This window comes from Staurois parvus, unplaced genomic scaffold (genome assembly GCF_062004578.1).
Source record: "Staurois parvus isolate SC_StPar_1 unplaced genomic scaffold, SC_StPar_1.0 ptg000198l, whole genome shotgun sequence".
NCBI lineage: Eukaryota > Metazoa > Chordata > Amphibia > Anura > Ranidae > Staurois > Staurois parvus.
This window is the reverse complement of record NW_028317994.1, coordinates 13047403-13073117: the sequence shown is the minus strand read 5'-3', so window position 1 is coordinate 13073117 and position 25715 is coordinate 13047403. Positions and strand designations below refer to the sequence as shown.

Sequence of the window (25715 nt, the reverse complement as noted above, 5' to 3'; positions counted from 1 at the left end):
TTTTGTGTGCTTAACTTTTTGTGTGCTCACTTTTGTGAGTGTGTTCACTACACCGTGGAAAAAACAAATGTAGGTAAACTGGGGCGTTTCCCACATGTTATTCTGCCCTATTGCTTGGCTTTATGTATATAATTTTTTTTATGTATGCCTTAAAAAAAATAAAAATGCCAGGTTAGAATCTGAATCAGAGTCCTGATAGTCCCAGATACACTCCTGTAAGATATATTCTTATATTTTTTGGTGACATTAAGCTTAATTGAAGCATAATTAAAAAAAGAGGTAATGTACTAATTGTAATACTTTCTCTTGTAATTGATACCCAAGAATAGAGATACAGTTCCTAAGAAGCACTCATAAAAATCTCTTTTCTATTTTAAATTCTGTTATTTCTAATGATCTAATTATTTTAATATATATCTCATAAGTATCTTAATGGATAATGGCTTAATGGCTTAATAGTTGATGGTTGAACACATTTATGGATATGGAGTATACTCAATTGATTTAAACTCAGTGGCTCATTGGGCTATGTGTGTAATTGTTTATTAGTATGCTCATCAATGAACTAACATTCACTGTAAAAAATGACAGCAAAGAAAATGTATCTACAGTATACATTGTAAAGTTCAGACATAGGTATATTGGATTATTATTCCCCATGGCCAAATAAGGGATTTTTAAAATTGTTTCTGAAAAATGGGATGTTTATTAACAGATGTCTATAGAAAAGCCTAGTCAAATGACTGATTGGGCACATCCTGTGGTACTAATGTTTTTTTAGGATATCCATACCAACATGCCTGCAAATGTTAAAGAGCAATAGAATATAATTCAGGGCAATGGACACTGTTTTCAAAGGCCAAAGAAACTATAGAATAAATGCTTGGATTGGGTGTTAGATAAGGGTGGTAGGGTTTCTGCAACTCCTGGAATTGCTATACCTTACAAAGAACAAAAATATGGTTAGCCTCATGTATGTAGTGCTAAATAAGAACTGTCTGTATTGCCCACATTCACCAATCAGCTGCAAAATTTTAGACTCCAGCTATCTAAAGAGAAACATAGCTCCTTTTTAGCACATGTTGATGATACCGTATCAATGGTTTTAATTTATGAAAACATGATTACACATGTGCTTTTTTCCCTGAAGTGGCCAAACAATAAAATTTCAGCACACCCAGCAGACAGTTGACTAGCTGACAAAACCTTTTACACTTATATCCTCCCAGGTGCAGAGAAGCCAATTGTCTGCAAGCATTACAAATGCACCCTTTTTAAGCCCCGTGCACATGATAAGAATATCGGATGAATGATCATCCTTGTTTTGCATGCTAGTCTCATATAAAAAATGAAGAGGTTACTAAAGTTACCAAAATTCTTACCCTACAAATAATTTCAGACAAAAGCTGTGTACTAACAATCAGACTATCATACGATCACTTTGAAAGCGGTATTTCTCATACAATTTTCTGATCATATGTACTAGGCTTTATTCTCCTCCTCTCTGAAGCTGTCCATGAACATTGAACTGTTCTGGAATACCACACTCAGCTTTAATACATCCCACAAACTTGTAGTATAAAGATTTTGTGTATCTTCAATGTAGTCCTCAACGTTGTATGAAAAACCCTCACCCTGCTGTATGTATGTTTTCCTCTATGGTGGTGCCTGGTTTCCTATGCCTCTTTTTTTACCATAGTTTACATATTAGCCCCAAAAAAAGAACATATTGAATTTCAAGAGTTGTCTTCATAGATTTAAGTGAAATTCATGGAAAACTTTGTATTTTCTGAATATTAAAGTGGTTCTTCACCCTGTTTGAAAACAAATTTAAGTCAGCAGCTACATATACTGTAGCTGCTGACTTTTAATAAAAGGACACTCCCTGGGACCAGCATGTTTACTGTGGACAGTTGGCTGTGATTCTTTGTGGCTTCACAGCCAGTTTCCCAGTGCACATATGCAAGTTGTGCTGCGGTTTGTGAATGGTCCTGCAGCCTTCTGTGACCTGTGACCTGGGGAAGGAGATATTCTGTCAGATCAGCCATGGCAATCTGACTGAAAGTGGAAGCAGGTAATTGTTAAAACCAGGTACCTATTCCCCTCCTCAAAAAAACTGCAAAAAATAGAGGGGGGGTGCATAAAGCGAAACTTCTCCTTTAGGTCTCCTTTAATATTTTGTAGAATTGGCTACAAATTAAACCCAGTACAGATTCATTCATTCCTAATCCATACAATATATCAATTTTTTAGCTTAGTCTTTCACACTAAATAAGGGATACTGGAATGCTTTTGGGTCATTGTATTTATTTATGTATTTTTTATTTTCGGTTTCCAGTTTTTTTTTTTTTTTTACTATATAGTGTACTGTATATGCACTCTTTGTTTTAGAAATAAAAAAAAATAGTTATTGAAGTCTGTAAACAGCCTTTTACAACAGGCTATAAACTGATAAAAGAAAATATGTGTAAGGAGCTAAGACTTCCCAAATACTGTATATTAATATATAATATAAAATGTAATATTTAACGAAAAAAAGATATTATGTATTTTTTTCTCCTAACTAACTATAATATAAAAATGTAATTGTCCGCTACACATTTCCTTTAAATAAATAAATAAATAAATAAATAAATATATATATATATATATATATATATATACACATACACATACACACTGTATATATATATATATATATATATATATATTAGGCAATAAGTATTCAAAGTATTGATTATTTAGATTTCCAGGTTAGAACCTGTCTATTCTGAGATGCGCTTTTGAAAAAACGTTTTTATTTTTCAAAGCTCAGTAGCTCAAGCTGCAATTTATATACAAATAAGGAAAACAGAGCAGGGACTCAGTCCTCTCCCTCATCCCCCTCCCTACCTGCTCTGGTTAAAAAGGGCTATGCACAGTTTAAATTACAGAAAACTATTAAAGCTGGAAATCCTGTGTCATGCATGCACTTATAATAATTGTTCATTTGAAATTAAAGATTTGACATGAATAACAAAAGTATACAAAAGATTTGTTTTAAAACCAAAGAATGATTACAAAAGTGCAATATAAAATCGAACCAAAATCAATTAAAACAGTAATACAAGAAGAGTCTCTCTTTCTCCTTCTGTGTGTCAGTTTTTGCATCCAGTTTATCATTGTTTTAGTATGAAGTAAGCCATGATTTGTTCTTCAGGCTTCACAAAGAACTTTATGCTATAAAAGCACAACAAATCAAGTGAGAATGCTTTAGACACATAAATCTGGTCAAAGTTTAAGTCATAATAGACAGGCTGTTTAGGTCCTTGGCTTTTTTTTAATATTTAATTAATGCCTTGGCGTTAGGATAAGAATTGAACTTCTTCAGTTAGGGTATGATTAATGTTCTGCGTCTCATAATGAGAAATAGTAAAATCAGTAAGAGTCAGCAAAAATGTCTTCATGTTATTACTGCATGACTGTTGATCACATGTCAAGGGAACATTTTTCACAGTGTAAATTTAAATATGACATATTCTATAGAGTGACCATGTATAGATTAGACAATACAGCTTTAAAAAATGTGATCATGATATATCTTTGAGTTCTTTCACATGCCTGTTTTGTATTTTTAATGTACAAGCTTATCTGTACTTTATTAGCTGAAAGCAACTTGGAAGGGCACACAAGTTTCCAATCTGACTGATCTACTGACAGTTCAAAACTGGCAATGTTCTCTGCTGGAGTTATTTGTTCTCCTAATAAAATCTCACACATTGCATGAAAATAATTAAGCTTGTGCAATGGTAGCTGCACCTGTATTTACTTTATTTCTGATTCTGTTGTTCTCAGGGAATTCTAATATTAACAGGATCTTTTTTAGAATTCACCATTTTGCTAGGTCCATCAGGGAGTTTTATATTATAACCCTGGAGATGTGATGATCTATCTGAATAACATAGAAGCAGGGGCGGACTGACCATTTGGAAACTCGGGCACTGCCCGAGGGCCCGGGGTCAGTAGGGGGCCCCATGAGATGCCCCTTGTACCTTTTTCATAGGCTTTTTTGAGTTTGGGCAAGGACACAGGGGCCCCATGATCCCCTATTGCCCGGGGGCCCCATGAGTTGTCAGTCTGCCCCTGCATAGAAGAAATCAAAGACCACCAGGCACAGCTAGCTTTTTTTTTTTATAAAGGAGATATTCTAGCAACACCCCATGAAAAAGTAAGGAAGGTTTTAAGCATTCAGGGGTCAGTAGTAGGTAACATAGAGTTCAGGAGTCAGTAGTAAGTAACATAGAGTTCAGGAGTATACAACAAAAAGTTCAGGGGTCATTTGTAGGCAATGCAGACTGCAGAGGTAAAAAGTAATTAGCGCAGACGGCAGAGGACAGCAGTATATAATGCACAATGTAGGGGCCAGAAGTAACAGAGTGTAGAGGTCAGTAGTATGTGATGCACATTGCAGGGGTCAAGAGTAAGTGTTGCAGAGTTCAGAGGTTAGTAGTTTTTGGTGCAGAATGCAGGGGTCAATAGTAATTTAGCATTCAGAGGTCAGTAGTAATTCAAAGTGCAGAGGTCAGTAGCACGTGAGGCAGAGTTCAGGGGTCAATAGTATGTAACACGCAGTGCAAAGGTCAAGAGTAAAAAACACACACCCCCCTCCCCCAAGCAAAAATACAACCCTTCCAAGACAAGCCTCTACCACCCTAAGCTAAAATCGCTCACAGCACAAGTTACCCCTGCCCCTGTAAAATTCACACATCATACCTCAAAAACATGGTATTAAAAAGAGTGGAGGAAGTCCTCCCAGATCTCCCCTTGGCTGTGTCATATGACACATTAGAGCCGAAGAGGAGCTTAGAACTTTCCTTAGCTCTGCAATGCCTATTACAATATAGTAGCTAAGAGAAGAGACTGTATCCTTTTTGCTGACAGACCTCTTTGAAGTATTGAAGAGGATGTCACACCTGTTCTGCTCTCTGTAGTAAGGAAGTATTTTGGGGGATTGAAGTGAGTGCCGTTTTAGGGTTTTATTTTTTGGGTGACTATTGTTTATACACTTGGGAGAGGGAGTAATCCTCCAGGGAAAGGGGGCACTACAGAACTATTTTATTATTGTGTGTGTCTGCAATGCCTCTTGCTGTTTTGATCTGAGAGGTGTTGGTGGGGTCAGGAGTTTGAACATTGTGGGGTCCTGATTGTATTCACTTGGAGAAAAAGATATCATATTATACATTTCTTGCCTGTTGGTTTATAGTTATAGCTATATAACTCTAGGCTGATATATAATAAAAAACACCAATGAATTCAGTTAGGTGTGCATTAAAAATCATTACATGTGCTTTAGATGGAATTGGTGTTTGACTTGAAATTAGCCTCTTGCAATGCCCTTTACTGCATCACTTAGAGTGGGTAAGGGAGGGTCAGTTCTCTAAGCCAGTCCGCCTTTGCTTCATGCAACTAAGAAAATTAAAAACAAGCTGACAGGAGGAGAGAGCAAAGTAAGCAGAGAGGTGAGCTCATCAGTCTGCTCCTGATCTCTCATTGTCCACTCACAGCCTTTGGAAGTAAAGTGACCTACTTGTATTGCTTATTTGTGGTAGGGAATAGTCAAGTCATCAATCTGGCTGTGCAGTCTAGCATATTTCAGTTTACTGAGCTTAGATTAAGAAATCTTCTGACTGCTTCAAACTCTATCCTACTGAATTACAGTGATAAAGTGATATTAAAGGCATTTTTTTTTTCAAACAACGAACATGTTATACTTACATGCTCTGTGCAGTGTGGTTTTGCACAGAGCAGTCCTGATCCTCCTCTTCTTTGATCCCCCCGGTGCTCCTGGCCTCTCCCTCCTGCCAAGTACCCCTAGAGCAAGAAGCTTGCTCTGGGGGCATCCAAGCAGGCTCACTCCCGAGCTGCTGCTCTGCATGTCTATTCTAAAATAGAGCCATGGCTCGCTCTCACCCCATTGGCTCACTGGTTGTTATTGACAGCAAAGGGAGCTAATGGCTCCTGCTACTGTCTCAGCCAATGAGGACGGAGAGTCCCTCGAGAGCCAAGGTTGTCATGCTCATCGCTGAATTGAGATGGGACTCAGGTAAGTGTTGTGGGGGCTAGAGGGGCTGCTGCACACAGAAGGATTTTTTACCTTCATGCATAGAATGCATGAAGGTAAAAATCCTAGAGCCTTTACAATCACTTTAATTTAAGGGAAACAACGTAAATAAGTTCTTATTTAGGCTGTTTACTTAGTTTCCAAATGCAATATAGTCAGCTATAAATTTTAATTTAATTTCAGAGTTTTTAATGCTTTGCCCATATAAGTTTACTTTAAAAAAATGTGTGTATATATATATATATACACACAGTGCTCAACATAAATGAGTACACCCCAACAGATTTGTCATAAAACCTTTACTATGAGACGCTATACTGCAAAATACACCCACAAATGCAGGCCATTGATTGCAAACAAGATTTGGTAATTTGCACACACACAAAAGTATTTTTCCTAACAAGTTCATTCAAGACCATGTTGCAAAAATGAATACACCCCAATGAAAGTGTTGAGACCAAAGCTAAATTTTAGACAACAAAATTCTAATTAACAAGAATTCAACTACAGGTGAGTCTAATTATTCATTAAACAGGTTTCCATCAGACAATTGATTAAAAAAGAGTGTTACTTAACAAAGGAAAAACCCCGTACCATTATATGCTGTCAGAAATTTAACAAAGATGGAACTGCAACCATCTCACAGAGATGTCCAGGCTGTCCATGGAGGTTAACACCTCAACAGGAGCGTCTTCTGATGAGTAGGGTTGAAGAAAATCGCCATGCAAATTCACTGCAGTTAGCTAAACAAATAGAGTCAAAAGCCAAACTGGGGTGATTGTTTCCCATGACACAATATGGTGTACACTGCAGAGGAATGGCATGCATGGGTGTCGTTCACAAAGGAAGTCTCTCCTAAAGCCCTTGCACAAAAAGCCCACTTAGAATTTTCCAGGGCTCATGCTGAAAAAGAAGAAGACTACAAGGACTCCGTACTCTGAAGTGATGAGACCAAGATAAATGTTTTTGGAACTGATGGGTTCAAAACTGTATGGCGTGTATGCAAAGGTGAGGAGTACAAAGAAACAGTGAAACATGGTGGTGGCAGTGTCCTTCAATGGGGCTGCATAAGTGCTGCTGGTGTCTGGGTGCACCTTTCCAGCATGATAATGATCCAAAACACAAATCTAAGGCCACTGTTGGATTTCTGAAGAACAGTGATTCATTTGCCGAGTATGTCTACGGATTTGAACCCAATTAAACACCTACGGGGAATTCTGAAGAGACATGTTGAACATCACTCTGCATCCAACATCCAGCATCCAGGATCTAACAGAGGTCATTCTTGAAGAATGGAAAAAGATAGATGTTGCAATATGTCGCCAACTTGTTCATTCCATGCCTAGAAGACTTGGTGCTTTCCTTACAAACCATGGAGGTCATACAAAATACTAGATGGAGTAGTTTTTGTTGTGGGGTGTATTCATTTTTGCATCAACTAATTTGAGTAAAACTAAAGATTTTGTAATCCAAGATATAATATTAACCTTACTTTCATGTAATGAGCTACCGTATATACTCGAGTATAAGCTGACCCGAATAAAAGCCGAGGTACCTAATTTTACCACAAAAAACTGGGAAAAACTATTGACTCGAGTATAAGCCGAGGGTGGGAACACCAGTGGGAAGAATCGTGCCTCATCATTGGTGTCAGTGGGAGGAATAGTGCCCCATCATTGGTGTCAGTGGGAGGAATAGTGCCTCATCATTGGTGTCAGTGGAAGGAATAGTGCCCCATCATTGGTGTCAGTGGGAGGAATAGTGCCCCATCATTGGTATCAGTGGGAGGAATAGTGCCCCATCATTGGTATCAGTGGGAGGAATAGTGCCCCATCATTGGTATCAGTGGGAGGAATAGTGCCCCATCATTGGTGTCAGTGGGAGGAATAGTGCCCCATCATTGGTGTCAGTGGGAGGAATAGCGCCCCATCATTGGTGTCAGTGGGAGGAATAGTGTCCCATCATTGGTATCAGTGGGAGGAATAGTGCCCCATCATTGGTGTCAGTGGGAGGAATAGTGCCCCATCATTGGTATCAGTGGCAGGAATAGTGCCCCATCATTAGTATTAGTGGGGGGAATAGCACCCCATTATTGGTGTCAGTGGAATAGTGCCCCATCTTTGGTGTCAGTGGGAGGAATAGTGTCCCATCATTGGTGTCAGTGGGAGGAATAGTGTCCCAACATTGGTGTCAGTGGGAGGAATAGTATCCCATCATTGGTGTCAGTGGGGGGGTGGAGGAATAGTGCCCCATCGTTGGTGTCAGTGGGGGGGAGGAAAAGTGCCCCATCGTTGGTGTCAGTGGGGGGGAGGAATAGTATCCCATGATTGGTGTCAGTGGGGGGTGGAATAGTGCTCCATGATTGGTGTCAGTGGGGGGTGGAATAGTGCCCAATCATTGGTGTCAGTGGGGGGGAGGAAAAGTGCCCCATCGTTGGTGTCAGTGGGAGGAATAATGCCCCATCATTGGTATCAGTGACACCAATGATGGGGCACTATTCCTCCCACTGACACTTGCTGACCCCTGTTCCAGTATGGTGCTGCTGCAGCCAGCATATGTGGTTGCAGCAGCACCTAAGCACGGCACACTTACCTGCATCTCCTTCACTCGATTTTCGTGGGGCCGCTCAGCTCCGCCTCCTCGCCGGTGATTGGCCGCCTGTGTGCCTTTCCTGAGCTACAGTTCTGGCGGCCAATCACCGGTGAGAAGGAGGAGCCGAGCAGCCGTGCGAACATCCAGTGGACGAACCAAATGAAGGAGCAGCCGCGCTTCCTGGACCGGATCGTCGTGGGACCGGAGCCAGGTAAGAGACAGCAGCCCCCTGCCCACCCCTGTACTTACTGTAGTTTCCCTTCTGTTGGAAGGGGGGGGGGAGCCATCTGCAGACGTTGACTCGAGTATAAGCCGAGGGGACCGTTTTTCAGCACAAAAAATGTGCTGGAAAAACTCGGCTTATACTCGAGTATATACGGTAAACAAATGTTGTATAAAGCTACGTTTTGTCACAATTGTGGAAATTGTGCTTGTTTTCATTGAGATATTGATTAAAATCTTACTTTTCAAAAGGGGTGTACTCATTTATGCTGAGCACTGTATATATATATATATATATATATATATATATTCTTAGTAATGCAGTCCCATTCTAATAGAAATTCCATGCATGTATATATTTAATGTCCTGAAGTATGGTGAAGCTTGGGGCATTTGACCATGAAATATATATACATGCAACTTAATTTTTGCTTGTTGAAATCTTTGTTAGGATGGCACTTATTGGATACCCTTAGTGTTGAAATATATTAAATCAGACCTTATTCAGGGATATTACATTTCTTGTGCTTGACTTAAGAACAATTTTTAAGATACTAAGGAATCCTAACTGACCCTTTGGAGTTAATACCTAATTTTATTGTCATAAGGTTCCACCCAACAGTCACTGCTCAGAAAAGCACTGTTATGATTGTTCTCTCTTACCTTAAGCATAAACTGTTGTTGGGGAATTTGTGGGATCTCTGACTTATAACAACTTTTGCTCCTACTGTTTAAAATATTACTCATTTATCAAACATGGTGGGATTATCCAGCACTGGAAAACTAAAAAAAAAAATTATCAAGATAATTTTTTTCTTTTAAATAATTATACTCCTGAATCTTTAGAAAGCTAATGTAATAATACACAGCATAAACCAGCTATTTATTATATTTCCAACACTGTCAGACCATATGCTATACAGTAAGCCATTTAATTAACTATTATTCATCTCTTGAATAAATTACATCTATGAATGCCCTGTCTTTTGGTGATTGTATGCATGCTATCGACAGGAAATATAAAAGTTAGTAAAAGCGATACGCCACCATGTATTTTTGTTTGTTCATCCATGCATTTTAGATTTATATTCGTAATGAGACTGATATCACCATTAATCTCAATGGGTATTAACAATTTGTTATAATAGTGGTCTTAAAGACCATAGGACATGTTTAAACTCAGTGGAAGTACATCCCCTAGGAAAACATTATCAAATAAAATGAAAGAATAATAAATCAACCCCTGTTGTTACTTGCCAGTAACTGCCATATCTGCTATATTTATGCCAATTCTTAAGTCCATGATGATTATTATGAAACAGTGACAAAACTACAAAACAGCTCTTTGTTATCATAATTTAGGGAGAACGTTTGGGTCAATTTTATTATATATATTACATATAGGGCTTTTTTCCTCAGAGAATGGGTGCAGGAGCGCCCTGTTTCAATGTCACCACTTATCTTTACCCCCTTCCCACCGCTAAGCAACGTTCCTTGGTTTTACTACCCCCTACCCTCCTCTCAGCACCACCCATTTTAGAGAATATATAACCAAATATCATTTTTTGGTACTTATTAATTTGTATGGAGTTTGTTAAAAATAACCAGAAAAGAAGTAAAATAGACCCCCCAGCAACAATGGACAACAAAATACACCCCTCAGCTACAATCAATCTATGGCAGTAACAACAGATTTCCTTTCAGCCAGCATCACTAGACCCCTCCATAACCAGTAGATCTCCCCCAGCAATAACTGAACCCCTTCCCCCACAACATAAGATTAACCTCCAGCATCAACAGATCCCCCACCAGCAACAATAGACCTCCCCAGCTGTAATAGACCCCCTCCACAAATATATATCCCTCCAGTGACAATAGATTCCTCAGAAGCCAGCAACAATAGACTCTGCAGCACACCCCAGTGCCCTTTGCCATTACATAGAGTACATTCAGTGCTGTAGGTGCTGGAACTGCAGTCCCCCACGTTTCTGCTGGAAAAAGGCAAAATATATATATAAATATATATATATATATATATATATATATATATTTTTTTTTTTTTTTCTTTTTTTCTTTCAGTGAGTCATGTAGGACTCACCACTCCAAGCCTCCTTTGCTGCAGAGATTGGGTGGGAGTCTTAGGACCCTGTGTGGCAATTGTGCGCTTAGACACATGGACGCTGGCAACCATTTTGTTAAGGCCTATACCATTTTGTCTCATGACTCTCATAATTCCCCCCCTCCCCTTCTGAATGGAATGTGAGTCTGTAGTGAAGGGGGGTCAGAAGTGCATAGGCACAGCTGAATAAGCTCCATGGTTGTAAATTCCTAATTAGCCTAGTTCCAGGATGTCTGCTTGACAACCACTTTCCTCTGCCCGGTCATAAAACCATAACTCAGTCGATCATGACCTGTAAGCATTACAGCAGTGGGTGCCATAAAACGTACATCCCACCTGAGTCATTTTTCATACAAATTCATAAACTTCAGCAGGAACTGGGCACATTGATATGAAGTATATATTCGGATAGGTCATTTTAATATGAGTCACATGACACCTTACATCCCTATGTAGCGCCTACAAGAGGGTAGAAAGCAATAACTTTTACCCGCAGTGGCAGGATATGCTACAGTTTGGTATCTGTGCATTTGGAATATGATTCTATATATTAATATGCCAGTTGCTAGAATGCTACCTGTACCTATTGAAGGTTATTGACCGTAGTATGAACTTGTAAGGGATTTGGTCATAGCCTTGGTCACCGTTTAACACCCATCCCCAAATGAGGCGATTGGATATTTTCTCTCAGGAGACACCCCTTTGAGATAATAGAAACAGACTGACAGCCTGGAGAAAAGTAAGATCTCTCCCTTTTAACATCAGGAACCATTTTTGGGAGAAAGGCAACCTTTTTGTTCGGACGATTGGACTCTACTCAAACCAAGGAGGACGTTTGCAAGTATCCCACCTTCTGAAACTTCTTTCTTTTATTTCTCTGCTGTTTTATTGCTCTCTCTCTCTTTATATATATATTTGTTACATTTTTTCTGTAAATATTTTAATTGCGCCATTTTGAACTTTTTAGTAATAAATCCTATTTTCTGAAAAGTGTTGAACTGATTCTAAAGCTCTTAATGCAAACTAAGAATCCCTGTCTCTGAAGAGTGCTACTGTATGTATTAATCCTCTGAATACATCTGACTGTGATGACAGTGTGTTACAGACGCTTATACTAATATCATAGTGTTACTGCTAAGATTTGTGAGTTTCCTCCTTCTCTGTAAAAAGGTGGTGGTGGCAGTGTGAAGGGTTAATTGCGTAATTAACTTGACCCAGTAACAATCGCTCTCAGGCTGCTGGCACATAGATTGTGGTCCTGCGAGCTGGAAAATCTTTGTGCAGGGCGCTGCTGAGAGTGGCATTGTTATGCAAGTGGCAGCGCGGTCTGCGATCGGCTGGTCCTTCGGCCACGAGTTGGTGAGAAGGACTGGGGTCTGAGGCCGCTCTCCAGAGACAGAAAAAAGAACACACTACACACTGATGACAATGCTTGGCTCAGTAAACTCTTAATTAGCCATTCAAGCAACAGAACTCATCCCCACATTGGGAGAGAGACATAGGAATTGATTTATTAAAAATGCAAAATCTGGTGCAGCTCTGCAAATAAAACAGTCAGCTGCCAGTTTTTTGTCAAAGCTTAATTGAACAATCTAAAGTTAGATGCTGATTGGCTACCATGCACAGTAGCATCAGATTTTGCACTCTTCAGTTTTAGTAAATCAACCCTATAATCTCCAGGGGGGATGAACTGGAGGTGGTCTCCAGATTGGCGGAACTGTGTTGCTTGTATGGCTGAATAAAAATTTACTGAACTGAGTGACATCATCAGTTTGCGTCTTCTCTTTTTCTATCAGTATATTTAAATGTCATTGTTTTGCAAATAAAGATATAATTCATTTTAATAAATGACAAAGGATCCTGGAGAACTATGGGTTAGCTCAGGTGACAATACAGTAGTAGTCTTCCTTCAGATTCTGCTTTGTTGTGATTGAAACTTTGACTGAGATGTCCTATAAAAGTCACTGCAATTTACTACTACTGTGAGCCATTCAGCTGTGTATACAAGTTGCAAAGAGATAAGGGAAAACAAAAAAAAAGAAGCCTCCATCACTTGGCTACAAACCCCCCCCCCCCCAAAAAAAAAAAACCCCATCTGAATATGAATATATGAATGCAAAATATTTCATACATACCTTACTACACAGAAGACAAACACTTTTTTTTTTTTAGTCCTGACTGTAATAAATAAATATAGACAGAAAGAACATATATGAAAAACCACTATACATCCCATTTAATGATCTTAGTGTGATAATTCGACACCTTTCTTCTTTCCTTGAATAGTAGCAATACTACTCTGGTATGTAAATCACACACTCTTCAGATTTACTGCCTGTTTCCTCCTTCTCTTTGGGATTTTCAATTTGTACATCATTGTGATGCAAAGCCAAACTGGGGAGTAGTAAGTAATAAGAGACCAGGCTGCTTAACCTGCTGAGTGGCTAGAAATGTGCATATTAGAATGCCCTTGAAATCAGAAATCTCAGGGAGTCTAACAGGAAAACTAGAGTAATCTATAAGCACCTGGAAACACAGCAGTTGCATACTGCATTCAGAGAGGCACTTTACTGACTTTTGGTTAATGTCAGGTTCACTTTAAGAAAAAGGTTTTACTTTGGTCGGTAGATACCTTTTTTTTAATGGCTTGTACTAATTTAGCTCCATTACAGATTGCCCCAATGGGGCTAGTCATAAAACCATAGGAAAGGGAAATTGAAATTGATTGAATAATTTCATTGCAGTTGACATTTTTGTTGAGCAGTATTGAATATAAAGGCTAGTACTTGATGGCAATGCAGTGGGGGACATTTATATTCATTTATTTCATTTTATAAATGACAGGGGTGGAAATAGATAACTTAGTATGAAGAATATGATATATATATTTCCATAGCACACCACCTTTTGAAAAAATTAGGAAACAGCATATTGAGTGGCATGCTATCATAAATCAGAGTAATTGTTGTCTGGGGTGAGTAATAGTAAAAGAGAAACCTTTCTAGAACTAAAATGTGGAAAAACACACCTTCGTTGTCTATTCAAAGAATTTAGATTTTTATTTCTAGAACTGGGTAGAATTCTGCAAATAAAAAAGGGGCTAGTCCAACAGCAATGTTGCTCTACGTATTCATATGTGCAAACTAGTCACATGATTAGGACCTTTGCACTACTTTTTTTGCACTTATTTATTGATTTTTGACTTTGTAGAGGCTGATTTGTGAAACGTATACCAAATAAAATATGCATTTGCATGGCAACCAATCAGGATTTATCTTACTTTGCAGAATTTTTAAGGAATTTGAGAGGTTGCTACAGACAGCAGTTTTAGGTTAGGTTCACACCCTCCAACTACATTTTCATGCTTTTTTTGTGATGTGCAATTTTGATGCATTTTTTAATGCATTTTCCATGAGCTGCCTTTGGAGTCCATGAGTCCAAAAATGCATTTGTGCAGCTAAAAAGCAACTGCACAGATGAAACAGGTCCTATATAAAATGAAAGTCCTTTTTTTTGTGCACTGTCACACGTTGGGTTACACACATTGAACTGCATAGGTCTGAACAGGGACTTTGTTGTGTTTTAGTTTGTTGGCGGTATTCCATTTTCTGCCGTTTTGTAAAAAGACCTGTCTGTTGAAATGGGAAGCTTCAGTTCCATGAATTTGTTTTAAATTCCACTAGAAACAATAAGTATGGTAGCTTTCACTATATGCCCAGCTTTATATGTAAATACTTGCTGTTTTGGTACACATCTTAAGAATTTTATTTTTTTTTAGAGTCATTAAATTGCTGTTGACTAATGATTTCACAGCTCTTTTCAATAAAGCCTAATGGGTAAATAAAACAGCTAAAAATTATAAATTCCTGTTAACTAATTTGAGGGGAGTTGCATAACTAGCACACCATTAAATTATTTATTCTCAAGCATGATATTAAATATAAGAATCATCAAAATTGCTTGTAAATGTTTAAGTATGTTTAAAGTGCCTTACATAAAATGCTAAAAACACAAGCACAGCTATTACTAAACACATGGAACCAGCACTGTGAGATTAATATGCTTTATTATTTCAGGTTAATATTTGCTGCCCCCTATAGTCTAAGTTGTTGGTGCTTAACCAGAATAGCAGAGAGATGTGCAGAAACCTTTTTATTGCAATGCAAAGTACTTAACAGTATGCAATATAATGTGTGTGTGTATTGAACTTTTGCTATGCAAGAAGGTTTTCATTTTATTGTGTTGATGATTATGGTTTCTTACAAATTCTAGGCACATACAAAACATTACTATTGTTTTATGTATTGATCAATTATTGTCAATTATTATAATGAATTAAAACGCCACTTAAACTTGATTAATTATTACAACATTTTCCTTAGTTAAACTAGACCCCATGAACAACCTGAAAGGAAATGGGCAATCTATTAACTGGATATATTGGTTTGAAAAGGTGAGTAAAAATGATGACAATAGCATTTGAGGATTAGCAATAGATTCAGTATATTATATTTTTCTCAAAAGGATCAATAATGAACTTCATCAAGAACATGCAATACATCATTTGTTATTGAGTTCCCAAAAACTGGTCAATTATTGTGAGTGGTTTTCTCATAAAAATTGAACCCCAGGCAAACATGCTAAACAAATAGGCAAGACACGTACAGTTTGTATGCATATACTGTTTTACATGGCATAGGATTTGTCATCTGGTTAGCCAGCATTGTGATCCATCCACCCTTACCAGACATTCTGGTCCATGCAGACTACACTGTTGTTAAAGTGGAATTCCAGGGTAAAAATTGTGCCCCCTCCCCCCTTCTAACGCTATACTGATTATTCTGTGCAAAAAGATGCATATACTTACCTATATTCAGTGTGCTCTGATCCAGTCATGTGATCCTTTGTGTCATCCAGATATGGTTGCAAGGCAAAGGGAAAGTACTCAACAGCAGCTAGTAAAGCCTGAAGTGGTCATGTCACCCATAGGCTCCTATGGCCCATCTGTTGCCAGCACTCCCTCCTCTACCCTGCAGCTGCCACTGACTGATGCAGAGGAGCCGGATCATATGACGGAACCTGAGCAGGCTGAAATTAGTTATGTATATACATTTTGTTCACAGGTTAGTCGGCATATGTGTTAGATGGGGACATTTTAAGTATAGTTACGTTTAAGATGGAATGCCACTTTAGAAAGTAATGACTGCTGTCTTAGAAAGATCAGCCCTTAGCTGAAAGATATCTGGCATGGGCCAAAGTGGGGGAAGCAGGTAGGCTTTATTCTTTTAGGGGAAGGAGCGGGGGGGGGGGGGATGACACACATTATGTAGACCTACAGTGTAGCCAACCAAGGTAAAATTGCTTCTTTAAAAAAAAATGTTGAATGTACCATTAAAAGATGGGGTAAACTTTATCACCTATTTTTACTAAAACTAAAAATTGTAGTTGGGTTGCTTTATTTCTTCCATTATATATATAATACAGTCCCTATTCATTCTTAAAACACTTCAAATAATCTTATATTCAGATAAAAGTTTTCTAAAGAACCCACAATGTTTTACTGAGCAATAGCTTTCACTATATTACTCAAATTCCAATCGCTCCGTAGACCCTAACTTCCCCAAAACTTTGAATTATTTTTCATTTTTTACAGTGGTTCTTTTTATGAGATGAAGCAAGGTTCATCCATATTCTCCCCATTGCATCACAACTCTATCATATGACTTCCTCTGCAACAGCACCAGTAGGGGTTGCAGGAGAGTTAGGCAAGCCATAGATGATTCCATTTTCTTTCAGGTTGCAGGATAGAACATCACTTGATTCCCCCATCAACACAGTTAGACTGGCTATACACTATACAATGTTCTGTCCAATTTCTGCCCAATTTCCTTTAGACTTACCTTCAACTATGTAGTGCAAGAGCCTGCTTAATTGGATACAATTAAAATTGTGCTAGTTTTGACCTCCTATTATATGGTGTTTGGTAAATCTAAGTCAAAAATCTCAAGAAAATTGTATAATGTATGGCCAGCCTTAGTGTTCATAGGGAAATTCCTCCTGCAGTGCTATTGTGTTCTGCCAGCAAGGAGCCTTAGCTGCTGGCAGAACACAATTATTACTGCTAGCAGCTATTGCCGCCAGCAGTATTCACATGCAACAAAATCCAACAGGCTGGTTGTACTGAAGTAGATTGATAGATCAACCAACCTGCCCATGCATGGATCGAATCTCAGACAGTTCCCAAAATGTTTTCCATCTATGGCCAGCTTTAGGGCCAATGTCAATGGGCTTTTGTTTACATCAAGACTATTTATCTCCGCATACAAGTCAATAGGAATGAAATGTAACTGAAGCAGGTCAAATGCAGGTCATAATTAAATCAACTGCCGGTTGACCCTGAAATTCATTCTGAACGATCTCAAAAGGAATCTATTGATTTTAAATGCAAACTGCATTTGCAGCCCAAAGCCTGTCAACACAGGCATTTACTCACTTAGTAAGGCAGCAAAAAAATGGCCATATTGTTGTTCAGAACCTAGCCTATTCTTTTGTCAGTAAACCCTCCACAAGCTTCTGATGAGGGCTACTCTGAACCTCTGGTTTCTATAAACTGTTTTTGGCTAGTTAGGCCTGCAGGATGAGTGAATCTTCAACTACCTTAGCCCTATTCTTGCTTTTCCTGTAAGATGTTTATTGTTTGCTGAGCTTTATTGACTCTGTGCACAACCCGTCCAAGCTATTGTATGCTTATATATCTGCCTTATTGTAATGTTTAAAAAGCAATAACGTATATGAGGCAATAAATGAACTCATCAAAATGTAAACTGCATGAAAATAATACAACCGTGGGATAAAACCCTGAGTGCACATAAAAGCAAATATGATTTTTTTTTCTAAATCATTGTATATTCAAAACCTGATAAACATTTTTATTACAGACTTGAGTGCATTATTAGGAAAGACGGAAAGTGAAACTGACAGCCACATTAGGTTTTTTCTAGAATAATGTCTCCTTTATAGACCTTTAGGTTGGCCTTGTGCCTTCAGCATCTTCAGTGTCATATCTTTCTGTCTCTGTGCATTTGCGACTAAATTGTGTTGTGCATTAAAATCCGATGCCAAAAGGGGGATGAAAAAAGAGCAGGAACATTTTGTTATAAGCTTGAAAATCACATCACCAGCGTGTCTTGTATTAATGCATTAAACCAATATTTTAATGCAGAATGATGTCATACTTACCAAAACAGCTCACACAGTGACTTGCACCTGGCATAGATTTGTACTAAAGCAAAATGATGTAATCTGTAGGTTGGCAGACACAAGCTGGATGGTATCAAAATGATGCAGTGGGATCTGCAAGGTCTAAAAGTTTATTTCTGTGCATTTTCTGCATTAAAAAAACAGTAACTTTGATACAGTTATCCAGCTCACAGGACAACTGAAACATAGATATGATTTCAGTCTTTAGTGTACCATGGAATGCATAGCATCCAACATACAAAACAAAATGGTAGCTTCTAACTTGGAAACCCTAGCTCTGCCAGCCCACCCTCATGCCTTTCTGACTATATTGCTGAAAATGTACCAAAGATCTGACTTCCATCACTGGGGATCCTGGGGCTCTGTGGACACCAGAATGAAGTCTGTTTATGCTCTTTGGTTTACCTGTCACATGCATTGCTCTGCAAGTAATAGGCATTATATACTGTAAAGGAGTACCTTTAAAAAGGCAGAATTTTTACAAAAAGCAAACTGTGATCAGTGGATTGAGGGTGCAATGCTCTGGCTCCTGCAGACTCTTCCACTAGCCCAGGGGTGGACAACCTGTGGCTCTCCAGCTGTTGCAGGACTACAAGTTCCATCATGCCTCTGCAAGTCATAGCTGTAACTGACAGTTTTGCAATGTCTCATGGGGCCTGTAGGGTCATACTTGTAACTTCTGGTCTTTGCAGTGCCTCATGGGAAATGTAGTTCCAGCTGGAGAGCCACAGATTGCCAACCCCTGCACCAGTCCTTGGTCCATACAGAGGTATAGACCTTCATATGCAAAGCTGGAGGAAGTATCAATGGACTAAAGGTATTGTGACATCATGGCACTTGTACTCTAAAGTGTATGGAAGCCTGTGTTTACCCACATGGGGATGCCCAGGTGTTCTGTGCATCACCATGTAGGCAGTTCCATTCATGTCAGTTGGGATGCAATGGCTGCATGGGCATAGCTGCTTCTCCCAATCTGACATCCGTGTGGGTGTGAATGCATGACCCTGAATGTAGACAGTCTGAGCTCAGGGACATGCACCTGAACCCACATGATATCAAATTCAGAGCAATGGCTGTGTTCATGCAGAAACTATATCCCAAATGGCATTAAGGGGTTTGGCTGTACAGAGATGCATGGAACACCTGTACATCCTGTATGGGTAAACACGGCCTTGCAGGGGCGTATGCTGTGTATTCCTTGTGTGAACAAAGCTTTACTAGAGTTTTTTTTTAAGTTATTTATTTATTTTACCATTTTGTGATCACTGCCTGTATCCATTGAAGGAAACACATGTCCAAGCCCCTTCTCCATCCCCCCTGCTCTCCATCCTGATTACAGCTTCCCCAGAGCAGCATCAGCAGAAGGAAGAGGAGGAAACAGCAGCAAGGGGATGGGGAATCAGAGGCATTTCGAGAGGGGGGGGTTGTAATGGTGGGGGGTGACATTTCTTGCTGCCTTTGAAAGCCCCTGCAGCACCTGAAGCAAGCTGGCATGAGAGGCAGAGGAGGGAAGCCGGCAGTTGCAGGGTAGCTGCATGGGATCGGGTTTGCGGGTGCAAATCATGGGGCAGGGGGGTAAATCACTGTTGGGGGCATAAAATCATAAAGTAGGGTGAGGGGGACGTTTAATAAAAGAAGAGTGGCAGCGGGAGGTGGAGAAGCTGGAGACAGGGAAGCGTGGTGGGGGGAGTCCCATTTTAGATGAATAGCTCTGATCAGCGGATTGTCATCTGCTGATCAGAACTATTGTTTTGTTCAGCAGAGTCTGCTGAACAGTTTCACTATAGGCTCATGGTCACTGGAGTGGTCAGAAGAGGGAATCAGGTCTGTATGCTGTATGGACTTGGCCAGCTGGAAGCAGTGCTATAGGTCTGTACACCGTATGGACCTGGCAGTGAAAGAGTTAAATGTCATATATAGTGATTTTTTTTTATACCTGGAGATACAACACAAGTCCTAAATGATGCCTCTATGACCAGTCCTGGAGATAGGGAAAAGGCCAGTCAGGTGACCCTTTGTTTTTAAATGCACCGCTGGCAGTAATGATGCTGCCCCAAATCTTGCATTATACTTACACAGCTTAGCCCTGCTACTCATCAGTAGGAATAGGCAAGTCAAGTAAACTCTGGTTCGCAGAAAGTTTGATGAACACAGCAATAAGTCTGCTAAACCTGAACATAGAGCTGAACCCCATTGTAGTTTATGGGGCCTGAATCATATTACTTTTCTGGACTTTTTCAAGGCTAATTTGCTAAACTGATTTGCTTAACCTATGTAAAAAATTCACATGGTCTGCTGGTCACTGCCATGGGGGACATGCAGCAAGGCGAAAAAAAGTTTTGAAAAAACTGTTTAGTGGGAGCAGGTCTTTTAATATAGCTTAAACAAGAACAATACAGCAACATTAAAAATACATAAATGCTTTAAATAGGAACGCCGTAATCATATACATGAAATTGTAGATTTAGTAGGATGTCCTGCTTCAAATGTGTATTCATGTGCTGACAAACAGTGATAGGGATCTGTCATTTAACACTACCAATTAGCTTAATAAATTAGGTGAATCTGAGGTGAAATGTGGAAGCAAGTTTTACTTTTTATTTTCCTTGCACGTGATTCAGTATTCTTTGCAAAGTGAATTTTCACCACATTCTCTAAGTTAAGTGAAAATGATCTTGCAAAGTTCAAATTCAGTGGCAAATCCACTGAATTGTAACTCCTTTGAAGAACTATTTATGAAAAAGGTAGACATGTGGCAAAACTTGTCATTTAACCAAAATGTAAACTTTTTTTTTACTGTATTAGCATTTTTAGCAGATTCATATCAGCGTGTTTTTAGGAAGTATTGTAATACAAGTACAGAAGTTATGGCTATGGTAGCCAACATCTATCAAGTTATATGGATAACTACTGCTACAGGGTGGCACATATACAGTTAGGTCCATATATATTTGGACACAGGCACAATTTTAGATTTTTCAGGTATTTACCAAAACATATTCAAGCTATAGTTATATAATGGATATGGGCTGAAAGTGCACACTATCAGGTTTAATGTGAGGGTATGTACATCCAAATTGGAGGAAAGGTTTTGGAATTACAGCTCTTAAGAGTAGCCATCCCCCCTTTTTCAAGGGACCAAAAGTAATTGGACAATTGAACATAATCAAAAATAAAATGTTAATTTTTAATATTTTGTTCAGAATCTTTTACTGGCAATGACTGCCTGAAGTCCGGAAACCATGGACATTACCAAAGACTGGGGTTCCTCCTTTCTGATGCTTTGCCAGGCTCTAACTGTAGCTGTCTTCAGGTGCTCTTTGTTTGTGGGTCTTTCTGTCTTTAGTTTTGCCTTCAGCAAGTGAAATGCGTGCTCAATTGGGTTGAGATCAGGTGATTGACTCGGCCATTGCAGAATATTCCACTTCTTTTCCTTTAAAAGCTCCTGGGTTGCTTTTGCAGTGTGTTTTGGATCATTGTCCATTTGTCCAGTCAACTTTGCAGCATTAACTGTATATACGTGATTTGCATTTCCAGGTAGGGAGTGCATGCGTGCTGCCCTACCTGTGCCGCCATTGGCGGCTAGGCATATCAATCACAGGGGGCCCAGCCAGAGATTCCCCGACAACACCCGACACTCGCTGTGCAAAGCTGACAGGGGAAAGACCTCTGTGTAAACAACACAGGTCTCTCTCCTGCCAGCAAGGACATGCTGTTCTGTATTTTTCTGCACAGCAAAGAAGTACAAAACAGCATGTCTCCGAGGTAAAACAGAACACAGCACATACAGTAAAACACACACAGCACACAGTTGAACCTTTGATTGCCAAACATTAACCCCTTCCTGCCCAGTGTCATTAGTACAGTGTCAGTGATTTTTATTAGTACTGATCACTGTATTGGTGTCACTGGGGGTGGCAGTCAGTCAGTTCCCACCCAGTGTCAAAATGCCCGCTGCAGTCCAGTTATAAGTCGCTGATCACTGCAATTACTAGTATAAAAAAAAAAGAAAAAGAAAAATTCCAGTATATATATCGCCATTTGTAGATGCTATAACTTTCAGGTAAAAAGGCAGAATTTTTACAAAAAGCAAACTGTGATCAGTGGATTGAGGGTGCAATGCTCTGGCTCCTGCAGACTCTTCCACTAGCCCAGGGGTGGACAACCTGTGGCTCTCCAGCTGTTGCAGGACTACAAGTTCCATCATGCCTCTGCAAGTCATGGCTGTAACTGACAGTTTTGCAATGTCTCATGGGGCCTGTAGGGTCATACTTGTAACTTCTGGTCTTTGCAGTGCCTCATGGGAAATGTAGTTCCAGCTGGAGAGCCACAGATTGCCAACCCCTGCACCAGTCCTTGGTCCATACAGAGGTATAGACCTTCATATGCAAAGCTGGAGGAAGTATCAATGGACTAAAGGTATTGTGACATCATGGCACTTGTACTCTAAAGTGTATGGAAGCCTGTGTTTACCCACATGGGGATGCCCAGGTGTTCTGTGCATCACCATGTAGGCAGTTCCATTCATGTCAGTTGGGATGCAATGGCTGCATGGGCATAGCTGCTTCTCCCAATCTGACATCCGTGTGGGTGTGAATGCATGACCCTGAATGTAGACAGTCTGAGCTCAGGGACATGCACCTGAACCCACATGATATCAAATTCAGAGCAATGGCTGTGTTCATGCAGAAACTATATCCCAAATGGCATTAAGGGGTTTGGCTGTACAGAGATGCATGGAACACCTGTACATCCTGTATGGGTAAACACGGCCTTGCAGGGGCGTATGCTGTGTATTCCTTGTGTGAACAAAGCTTTACTAGAGTTTTTTTTTAAGTTATTTATTTATTTTACCATTTTGTGATCACTGCCTGTATCCATTGAAGGAAACACATGTCCAAGCCCCTTCTCCATCCCCCCTGCTCTCCATCCTGATTACAGCTTCCCCAGAGCAGCATCAGCAGAAGGAAGAGGAGGAAACAGCAGCAAGGGGATGGGGAATCAGAGGCATTTTGAGAGGGGGGGGTTGTAATGGTGGGGGGTGACATTTCTTGCTGCCTTTGAAAGCCCCTGCAGCACCTGAAGCAAGCTGGCATGAGAGGCAGAGGAGGGAAGCCGGCAGTTGCAGGGTAGCTGCATGGGATCGGGTTTGCGGGCTGGGGGTGCAAATCATGGGGCAGGGGGGTAAATCACTGTTGGGGGCATAAAATCATAAAGTAGGGTGAGGGGGACGTTTAATAAAAGAAGAGTGGCAGCGGGAGGTGGAGAAGCTGGAGACAGGGAAGCGTGGTGGGGGGAGTCCCATTTTAGATGAATAGCTCTGATCAGCGGATTGTCATCTGCTGATCAGAACTATTGTTTTGTTCAGCAGAGTCTGCTGAACAGTTTCACTATAGGCTCATGGTCACTGGAGTGGTCAGAAGAGGGAATCAGGTCTGTATGCTGTATGGACTTTGCCAGCTGGAAGCAGTGCTATAGGTCTGTACACCGTATGGACCTGGCAGTGAAAGAGTTAAATGTCATATATAGTGATTTTTTTTTATACCTGGAGATACAACACAAGTCCTAAATGATGCCTCTATGACCAGTCCTGGAGATAGGGAAAAGGCCAGTCAGGTGACCCTTTGTTTTTAAATGCACCGCTGGCAGTAATGATGCTGCCCCAAATCTTGCATTATACTTACACAACTTAGCCCTGCTACTCATCAGTAGGAATAGGCAAGTCAAGTAAACTCTGGTTCGCAGAAAGTTTGATGAACACAGCAATAAGTCTGCTAAACCTGAACATAGAGCTGAACCCCATTGTAGTTTATGGGGCCTGAATCATATTACTTTTCTGGACTTTTTCAAGGCTAATTTGCTAAACTGATTTGCTTAACCTATGTAAAAAATTCACATGGTCTGCTGGTCACTGCCATGGGGGACATGCAGCAAGGCGAAAAAAAGTTTTGAAAAAACTGTTTAGTGGGAGCAGGTCTTTTAATATAGCTTAAACAAGAACAATACAGCAACATTAAAAATACATAAATGCTTTAAATAGGAACGCCGTAATCATATACATGAAATTGTAGATTTAGTAGGATGTCCTGCTTCAAATGTGTATTCATGTGCTGACAAACAGTGATAGGGATCTGTCATTTAACACTACCAATTAGCTTAATAAATTAGGTGAATCTGAGGTGAAATGTGGAAGCAAGTTTTACTTTTTATTTTCCTTGCACGTGATTCAGTATTCTTTGCAAAGTGAATTTTCACCACATTCTCTAAGTTAAGTGAAAATGATCTTGCAAAGTTCAAATTCAGTGGCAAATCCACTGAATTGTAACTCCTTTGAAGAACTATTTATGAAAAAGGTAGACATGTGGCAAAACTTGTCATTTAACCAAAATGTAAACTTTTTTTTTACTGTATTAGCATTTTTAGCAGATTCATATCAGCGTGTTTTTAGGAAGTATTGTAATACAAGTACAGAAGTTATGGCTATGGTAGCCAACATCTATCAAGTTATATGGATAACTACTGCTACAGGGTGGCACATATACAGTTAGGTCCATATATATTTGGACACAGGCACAATTTTAGATTTTTCAGGTATTTACCAAAACATATTCAAGCTATAGTTATATAATGGATATGGGCTGAAAGTGCACACTATCAGGTTTAATGTGAGGGTATGTACATCCAAATTGGAGGAAAGGTTTTGGAATTACAGCTCTTAAGAGTAGCCATCCCCCCTTTTTCAAGGGACCAAAAGTAATTGGACAATTGAACATAATCAAAAATAAAATGTTAATTTTTAATATTTTGTTCAGAATCTTTTACTGGCAATGACTGCCTGAAGTCCGGAAACCATGGACATTACCAAAGACTGGGGTTCCTCCTTTCTGATGCTTTGCCAGGCTCTAACTGTAGCTGTCTTCAGGTGCTCTTTGTTTGTGGGTCTTTCTGTCTTTAGTTTTGCCTTCAGCAAGTGAAATGCGTGCTCAATTGGGTTGAGATCAGGTGATTGACTCGGCCATTGCAGAATATTCCACTTCTTTTCCTTTAAAAGCTCCTGGGTTGCTTTTGCAGTGTGTTTTGGATCATTGTCCATTTGTCCAGTCAACTTTGCAGCATTAACTGTATATACGTGATTTGCATTTCCAGGTAGGGAGTGCATGCGTGCTGCCCTACCTGTGCCGCCATTGGCGGCTAGGCATATCAATCACAGGGGGCCCAGCCAGAGATTCCCCGACAACACCCGACACTCGCTGTGCAAAGCTGACAGGGGAAAGACCTCTGTGTAAACAACACAGGTCTCTCTCCTGCCAGCAAGGACATGCTGTTCTGTATTTTTCTGCACAGCAAAGAAGTACAAAACAGCATGTCTCCGAGGTAAAACAGAACACAGCACATACAGTAAAACACACACAGCACACAGTT

General features: G+C 39.7%; 1 protein-coding gene across 28 annotated transcripts in view; it reads right to left on the bottom strand.

Moving 5' to 3' along the window:
• PTPRD (protein tyrosine phosphatase receptor type D) overlaps nt 1–25715 on the bottom strand; it is a 2222737-nt gene that overhangs the window by 595169 nt on the left and 1601853 nt on the right. The gene's annotated exons all lie outside the window — the stretch shown is intronic.